Source organism: Emydura macquarii, unplaced genomic scaffold (genome assembly GCF_026122565.2).
Source record: "Emydura macquarii macquarii isolate MOO-44397 ecotype Brisbane River unplaced genomic scaffold, CSIRO-AGI_Emac_v2 contig_1253, whole genome shotgun sequence".
Classification (NCBI taxonomy): Eukaryota; Metazoa; Chordata; order Testudines; family Chelidae; genus Emydura; species Emydura macquarii.
In genome coordinates, this window is record NW_027131390.1 from 64,266,065 (window position 1) to 64,275,020 (window position 8,956).

Here is an 8,956-nt window from a genome sequence, read left to right on the forward strand (position 1 = left end):
ATTCCGGGTATTAATCCAACGCCAATTGAAGTTAATTGGAAGTCCACTGATTTTCATAGGTACTGGATCATATTTTTATCAGCCAGGGTCAATAGAACTCAGTAGGAAATTTAGGTGAAATCTGCACAGAATTTTCCCACAAATCTGTTGGGTATTGTCAGGGCTTTTAGCCAAAATCAGTGAGATCACTGTGAAACTGTCCCATTTACTTTTTCCCCTCTCACCTTGTCCTTTCCCTCTATTTTAATATCAGATAGCAATGTAAGCTACAAGGAGAGTCATTCAAAAATTAACATCAATTGCTACAGCTGGACCAATTTGTATAGAAATCCCATCAAATCCCACAAGTGTCACAGCAGGAGACCCACAATTAGTAACTGACTACACTGCAGACACTTTTGCTCTAATTTTTAAAGGACATTTGGAATTCAGTAAATTATTTGAATTATTGAAAGACTAATGTTGAGTCTAATGCCAACCATTATTATTCATTTGTATGCTTCCATGCACAATATTGTCAACAAACAGCTATTTTCAGAAGTATATTGGGATCCAACTGAGACATTTACATGTCCTGGCATGTGCCTGAATTCTTTTATACAATATGCTTAAAGTTCTGAAAAATAATTTATACACTGACCTGCATTCTTTGATGCTATTGCTTAATGCACTTTTTACTTTGCTACTTGTTTGCTCTGCAACCTAAGTGGTTTAATCTGAATATGTACAAAGGTTGACAACTGAGTAACTGAGTAGTCAAAGTGTAATTTTCCCACTAATTATCCTTTTATGTTCAGTTATAAACAATTTATTAATAGACTATTTCATCACAATGTCCCTCTCTTTGAGTGTTGCATTGATTAGCCTGTGAGAGTACTGATAAGGGTTCCTGGTCCTGAAGAGTGGGTGTTAAGTACAGATCAGTTGGTTGGTTGTATCTCTGAATCATACTGATTTTCTAACTACATGACCTGAACATGTAACAACTTGGTCATTTGGCTGTCCATTAGTTGGAATGACTGGCTGTGGCTGGTTTGGAATTTTTGAGTAGTCTTCTTGTTCTGCATCTGCCATCTGTAGAGTTTGCTCTGTTCATTGTTCCTGAGGAATAAACTGTAGATGTGGATTGTTTCTGATGAACTCTCAATCACAACTGATCAGGGTGATTTTTTTTTCTTTATGATAACTGGAGTTCTCCATCCTTTTTCCTCCATCCAGTTTGACACAAAATTCATCACCAAGTTCTAGACCTGTTGTAGAAGTGTTCATCTTTTTTCCTTATCTGATTTGGCTATACTCTTCATGTCTGGCTACTTTGGAGATTGGAAAAGAACTTAATTCGGTGCAGTAGTTCTCAGTTGTCTTCTCATCAGGAGCTGTGCTGGACTGTATCCATTACTGGTGTTGATCTGTAGCTCAGAAGAGCAGGGAATGGATTTTCCTGCTATAGGATTTTCTTCTTAATCTGTACAATTCTCTCAGTCTCTCCATTTGCTGTGGATAACGTGGGCTGCTAGTAATATGATTTTGATCATATTTCATCCAGAATAATTTAAATTCTGCTGGGGTTTCTTGTGGTCCATTGTCCATCACTAGTTGTTCTGGAATATTGAAATAAGCAAAAGTGTACTTCCATTTCTCTATAACCCTGCACATGTTATGTTTTTCAAGTACAGACCAAGTAATGATGTCTTCTGAATTCATACAAATCTGTAGCTAGTCTCTTCCCCGGTCTGTCTGGTAGAGATGACCACATGCCCATATGCTTGCCAGGCACTCCTATTCAATCTGTGCATATCATTATTCTGCTTCCATGAGTGTGCGAGAGAAAAAAGCAACAGTATGTCTGAGTGGAAATCTGTTGCAACAATACACCACCCAGGCTCTAGCTACCAGGCTAAAGATTCTTTGAGTTGTGTTGGTCTGTTAATTCTGCAATGTTCATGCATATACTTTATTCTTTATGTTCTTGATACCCAGCCAGTACTCTGACTGGTTGGCCCATTCATGACATTTAGTTAGTTTCTGATGTCCTTCATGGAGAAGGTTTCCAATTTCTCCTAATTCATTTGGAATTACGATGCAATTTTCTTTGACTCGCTTAATTGTCCACATACTACAAAGTAGTCTTTTCTCACTTCCTTAGAGTCCTTTAGATATTTGGGCCAGCTGGCCCTAATATATCTTAGAACTTCTTGAAGTTGTGTGTCTGCCTGCGGTTGCTTGTGGTAGCTGCTGTAGTCTCTTTTCTGACACTGGTCTGTATGTGTCCACAGCATCCACGTTCACCTTTACATCATCTTTGAGCTCACAGGCAGTTGAGTGCGATGATGGGCTCTGTGGCAGAGGGTCTGCTAGTACCAGATTTTTCCCAAGAACATATTTAGCAATGGGATTAATCTGCATTAACCTTATCAAAAGATGTTGACTTCTCAGTTTACTTGATCCAGGTCTTTTACATTGATGATGATTACAAGCATTTTGTGGTCTGTTATCAGTGTAATCTAATCCACAGGTATCTGTAAAAAATTCTCACACGGCCATACACTTGCCAGGCACTCCTTTTCAATCAGTGCATACTGTTTTTCTTCTTCTGTAAGGGTGCAAGAGCAAATTCAACTGGCTTCCACTCAGATTCATGTTGTTGCAACAATACATCGCCAAGGCCATAGCTGCTTGCATATGCACTATTATGGGTTTGTTCACATCATAGTACTTGAGAACTAGAGTTGAGATAATCTCTTGTACCTTTTCGAAGGTAGTTTCTTGATTTGGCCCCCTAGCTATGATGTTTTGAACTGTAATACTTAATTCTATGGTTTTGTCACTGTAGAAAAGTCTTGTAGGTATCAACCACGATAATTTGCCATTTCCAGTATACATCTTAGTTCTGGTATATTTGTTGGTGCATTCAATTCTCAAATTACATTTACTTTCTTAGGGCTAGGACTGATCACGTCTTTGTTTATTGTCTGTCCCAAAACTTGATTTGGGAGTAGACAGAAAATGCATTTTTCCTAGTTTAGCTTCAATCCAGATTGATTGAGTAGATTTAGAACTTCATTTAAGGTTTTGTTGTATTCTTTCACCAAAGACCTATATATCAAAATATAGTCCTTAAACTACAGTTCCATTTGTATTCTTTAAGAATTCTATCTTTCTTTGGAAAATTTCAGGGGCAGTGATAATCCCAAAAGGTAATCTTTGAAAGCAAAATCTCTCAAAGGGTGTGATAAATGTATTCAGTTTTCCACACAGATTTGTATTTTTCCATTTTTCCTTATAACTGGTACCATTAGGTCACACCATTCTATTGGCTCAGAGATTTTATCCATTATGCCAATCTGTTCCATTCTCTAACTCAGTTTCCACTTTATGAAGCAACAGGACAGGAATTCTGCATGGTATATGTACACTATATGGTTCAACAGGGTCTCTTAAGGTTATTTGTACTGGATTTTCTTTCAAAAGTCCAATATCACCAAATGCTCCATCGAGTTCTTCCACCTTTCTCACTGGGCCCCATCCTGGCTGCCATGCTGTGACTGAGAAGGTTGTTGGTTTTTGATCCTTTGATTACATACACTCTGAATACAAAACGTTTGTCTTTGTAAGTGGTTTCTGTGATGAACTGGCCCATGAAGTTCAGAATACCTCCAGGGCTAGTCACGGCTGTGCCAGGGTGATTTTAGTTCCAAGATCATTGAAATGGATTGTAAGTCCTTTCTGATACAACTAGTATGTCTGCTCCTAAGTAATTTTTTAAGTCAACAGTCTTTCCATTAATATTCAGTTTCATTTTTCAGGCAGGGTCTGTGGCATCACATGTGATGGTTATGAGCCATTGTTTCTGGCATTTGTCTATAGTATTAAGATCTCTGACTGTCTAAGGGCTGGTCTACACTACAGTGTTATGTCAGCTTAACTATATTACTCAGTGCGATGAAAAATTTCATGCCTTGTGCAATGTAACTAAGCTGACCTAGGCCCCAGTGTAGACACCACTAGATTGATAGAAGAATTCTTCCATCAACCTCGCTATCACCTCTTTATTACAGTGATGGACAAACCCTTCTGTCACTATGCTACAGTGGCGTAGCTGCACCATACATTACTATTATTATACATATCATTAGTGTGGCAAACATCCACAAAATGTCCATATTTTGTGCATTTATTACATCTTGTCCCTTTGGCTGGACACACATCTTTTGGACTATCAATTTTTCCACATCTTGAGCATTTTGTCTGAAAGGCTGGAATTTGTCTCTCATGGCCTCAGGGGTTTTATGATAATGACTTTTAGCTCTCATACAGTGTTTGTTTACTGCTCCTGAGTAATATAGTTAAGCTCTGCTACCAGTCCTGAGGACTTCGCTTGTAGGAACTGACACCAAGGGCATACCAGCTGATCTTCGCTGATGTGACAGGATATAGCAATGGTCCCCCACTGTGCACATGGAGGAACATTTCAGGGGCACAGCGGGGGCTGGGCCAGCCCCCATAAGGGGCAAAGAGCACTACCTAGCCTCACTCTGCCCCCAGCCTCAGCTCCCAGCCCTGTCCTTGGCCCCGACCGTGGTCCCCAGCTTCCAGCTGCAGCCCAGCCCCCAGGCCCAACCCCACTCCTGGCCCCAGTTCCCAACTGGGATCCCGGGGCAGGGGGGCCACAGGCAGATTATATTAGGGGTAAAGGGGTAGAGCTGGTAAGCAAAGTCCTCAGGGCACGCATCAACACTAGCAAACATCCTGGATTAAAAAATGAAATCAAAGTATCCTAAGGCTCAATATTGGGACCAATCCTGACAGAAACTAATGTATATATCTAAAAAGTGGGACAAGTTTGCAGATGGCATCAAGACAGAAGGGAGGACAGAGTCAAACTGCAGCTGACTGAGATAAGTTAAGGAAATAGGAAACAGATTGGATAATATTAGCATGCACCAAAGGACAACTATAAGGCAATGTAATTGGGATTCTGATGGAGGATCCAAAGAAAGAGACTTAGTGTGTCTTAGAGACACAGGTGCCTAGCTGTAGTGAGGAAAGTTGGGTGGATAAACAAGACAATGACTTATATATCAAAGCAGGATATGGCATCCTTACAGAAACTCCTGGTCAGACCTTAGCTAGAATTCTGCATGCAGTAACCTGGATTGGGAAAGGATATGCATTTCACATGGTTTCCCTTCAACCACTTGTCTTTGGTGTTGTTTGAAAAAAGTTAGACTGAATAACAATACCTGATCTGCTCACAAAAGAAATGGAATACAGGAAAAGTGAAAAAAGCCTGCCCCCTCTTCCAGCATTCACTGCCTAACTGTGCCCCTGAAAGTCATCTTAATCCACTTTGAATTAAACTGGAATTCTTTTAAGGCTCTGTATACTGGCTGGAGACCCTAAAGCATGCACTCTGTTCATTTTATATACACTGTGAGCATCATTCTCTGTACCTTGAAGTCTTTAAATCATTATTTGAGGACTTCAATAACTCAGTCTTAGGTTAGGGGTCTATTATTGGAGTGGGTGGGTGAAGTTCTGTGGCCAGCACTGTGAAGGAGGTCAGACTAGATGATCATAATGGTCTCTTCTGACCTTATAGTCTATAAATATGATTACTACACAATATGAACTTCTCCTACAGTGCTTAGAATGGGAAATACCACAAATATTACAGTAAATTCCAGTTCTGCGTATAATAAAGGTCCAGTTTTTAATAGTGCACATCATAGGGGATTTTTAAAAATCATGATCAGTAAATTTGTGCTGTCAGAATTCAGATTCAGAAGAATCATGGTTATCATTTGTGTACTAAAAAATCAGGGTCCACTTAACTTCCAAGTGTGAACAGGTTACGTAGCTCCATAAGCAGGAAGTGGTTTGCCCATAAACTATCTTCTTTGGATACTTATTTGGAGAAGCAACACAGAGTACCGGGGGAATAGGCGGAATGCATAACATTGTGGTAATCGGTGTGTTGGTCACCAATGTTTATCAGTGTAGGCTGCGTGCGTGTGTCCCTGTGTAGATGCTGTCCCAGCTCTGGCCAGGAAACTGAGACGGCTCTCACGATTGAATGAGTTGACACAACCACAGATTAGCTGAGCAACGAAGGCGCCCAGGCCAGGTTTATTCCGTGCGGCACAATGAGAAATGACTTACAGAGTATCTCTGGGTCAGTTTCGCATAGGCGGCGTTACAATGGTCTCAGCCCAATGGCGGGACTTTCCGTTATCCCCTAGACCGGACACCGGTATTCCCTCTGACACCCTCTTTTATACACTGTTACATACACTTTCGGTCTGCCCCCTTTCACGTAGGTAGTTGCCACCCTCCTGACGTAGTCTAATACCACCTTTTTCCGTTGATTGGCTGATTTGGGCACCGCCACTCCATGTATCATTTCTACCCATAAAAGTGTCATTTCAGAGAGTTAGTATCTTGGTACCTCTTATACCTACTACATATTTTAGTAATATTTTGGCAGTCTTACAACCTTGCAGAATCAGCACTTTCCTATACCAGTCTCAGTTAACTTGAGTGACCCCTTATACTTCTGTTCACTCGTTTTTTTCCATTTAGGCCTTAGCCTGTTTTACAGGCCTTAAGCTCTCACTTCTTACTACAAACATGATTCTAGAACCCCCGTTTTTTCCCCTCAGATAATCCTGTCTAAACCTTCCCTGGAGACTTCTGACATTACCACTCCATCTGATGGTAAACTAGAGGATGCTGCCTTCCCCACAAGACCAAGCACATCACATGTGAGACAGACTAGCTCTTTAACATTTCAAGGAGCTTGTGGTCTAAAGGTTATAGGTTTAAACCGAATTCTACATCAGGTTCATGGAGCTATGGATTTCAACATCAAGCCAATTGCTGCTCCAGTGATGGCCGCTAGAGAGCACCCACAGCTATGCAGCCTTTCCAGGGTTCTAGTGGTGGTCAAAGTCAGAATGAAGCCTGGGAGATACAGGAACTGGGGAGACTGCAGAAGGGAAGATTGGTAGGGGACAGGACAGCAACAATTAAATAAGGTATTTGAATGTATGTGTTATTTAAATGGAACATTCTACTCTCTGACACAAGGGTTCTAATTTATTGAGGGGTTCTTATGACACCAGAAACCAGGAAAGTAAACCCTGAAATAGAAATACAGCCCCAACATTCACCTGTTTCTTCATTCCATAGTTTAACAATTTAATAATTCACACCAGCTCAGTGAAAGCTGGGGGCCAAATCCTCAAGTAGAGTAAATCAGTTTCTCTGTGGACTTCCCTTCATTAATCTGACTGGATGGTTGAGATGTCAAAAGGAGCTATATCAATTTACACCAGTTGAGTCTCTGGCTCTGAATATCTAAGCCAGGTAAACAGACTTCTATTTGTTTTCTTGGCTTCAAGGTTAGTGGAAAATTGCGCACACAGCAACTCCTCTAATTCACTCCCACCCCAACAATGAAAAATAAAATCCATAATATAGGTTATTTAAAAAGATTAAGAGATTTTTCAATCTCCCTTCAAATTTAAAAGAAAAAAGTAAGGAATAAAAAGATAATTTTCACAAGCAGAGAACTGTCATTTTGACCAAAAAAAACAAAACAAAACAAAAAAAAAAAACCCCAACAAAATGTTTTCTTTGTTAAAACAGTGACTTTTCTGCCAAGGTCAAATGTAAACAATTCCCAACAGGGCAAAATGTCATCAGTTTCTTGAAAATCAATTGAGCCACTGGTGAAAATGGCTAAAATTTCACACAGGATAAAATCTGTGAATACTTTTGGCATTCAAAGCTTTATCTCCTTCTTACCAAGCAGCCCGATTTCAGATGTTTCCATGTCAGCTTTTCTGCCAACATTTAGAAAAAAACAGCCTTTTTTTTTTTTTTTAAGTTACTACTCCAAATTCTACTTTCAGTTGCACCAGTGTGAACTTGGAGTAACAATATTGAAGACAATGGAGTATTTCCAGGTTTATATCAGTGTAGCAGATAGAAGAATTTGGCCCAAGCCTGTAAATAGCTAATTTTTCTGCAAAAGTGCAGGACACTTTGCAGTGCACTATGGTTTTGCTTTAAACGGAGGCCGGTAGTAGAGAGGAACGATAACTCTCTTGAGGAAGGTAGAACAAATCTTCATCTTGTAGCATGCACCACCTTCTACTGTAAAGGGGGCACGTCAGTCCCTCATACTGATTGCCTGACAATGACACTATCCTATTAATGTAAATGTTTAACTAGTATATTGGATCAGATTTCCATCTGCTGCTCAAGTTTTATAAGATGTTCAAACATTTTTTAAAATCAAGAACTCTACCTTAAAAAATAGGAACAGACATTTTGTTTTTCATATTTAATATATGAAAAAAAATCTTGACAGAGGTAAATATTTTCTGCTATGTGTCTTATCTTTCCAGTCAGGTGTTTGTTGCAAGAAGTTTTCCACATTCTTGTCCAAAATATTAATTTAGATCCCTTGCTGTAAGATGACTAAAATTCCTTTTGGATTTTGTGAGCACTGTATTAGAAACTGTTTTTAATGTATTCTGAAATATTTTCTCTATTTTATTCATGGTTTCTCTGTGAAATAAGCAGCCTTTCCCCTCAATGTTCTGCTGTGCTGCCCTTTCTTTTCATATTTTCGTGGTCTGTTTGTCACATTACAACATCAGCAATTTGGCTTTTATTCCAGACCCATTAAAAAAGTGGAAGTAGCATACTTCATTCTCTGTGCCTTGTGCTGATGATCCAACCTGCATTCCTAAACCAAACAAAACACACTGAAAACAAGAGGCGTCTCGAGTGAGGAGTGAAGGATTGGACTCTTCGAGTGAAATAAATTGCAAATATTTTATCTTCTTGATTTTTAACTACTTACAGACTGCTAACACTACAAAAGACATTTCCCCTTTCATCTAACTTTTTTTGGCTCCTACTTCATTCACTGAACTACTATATC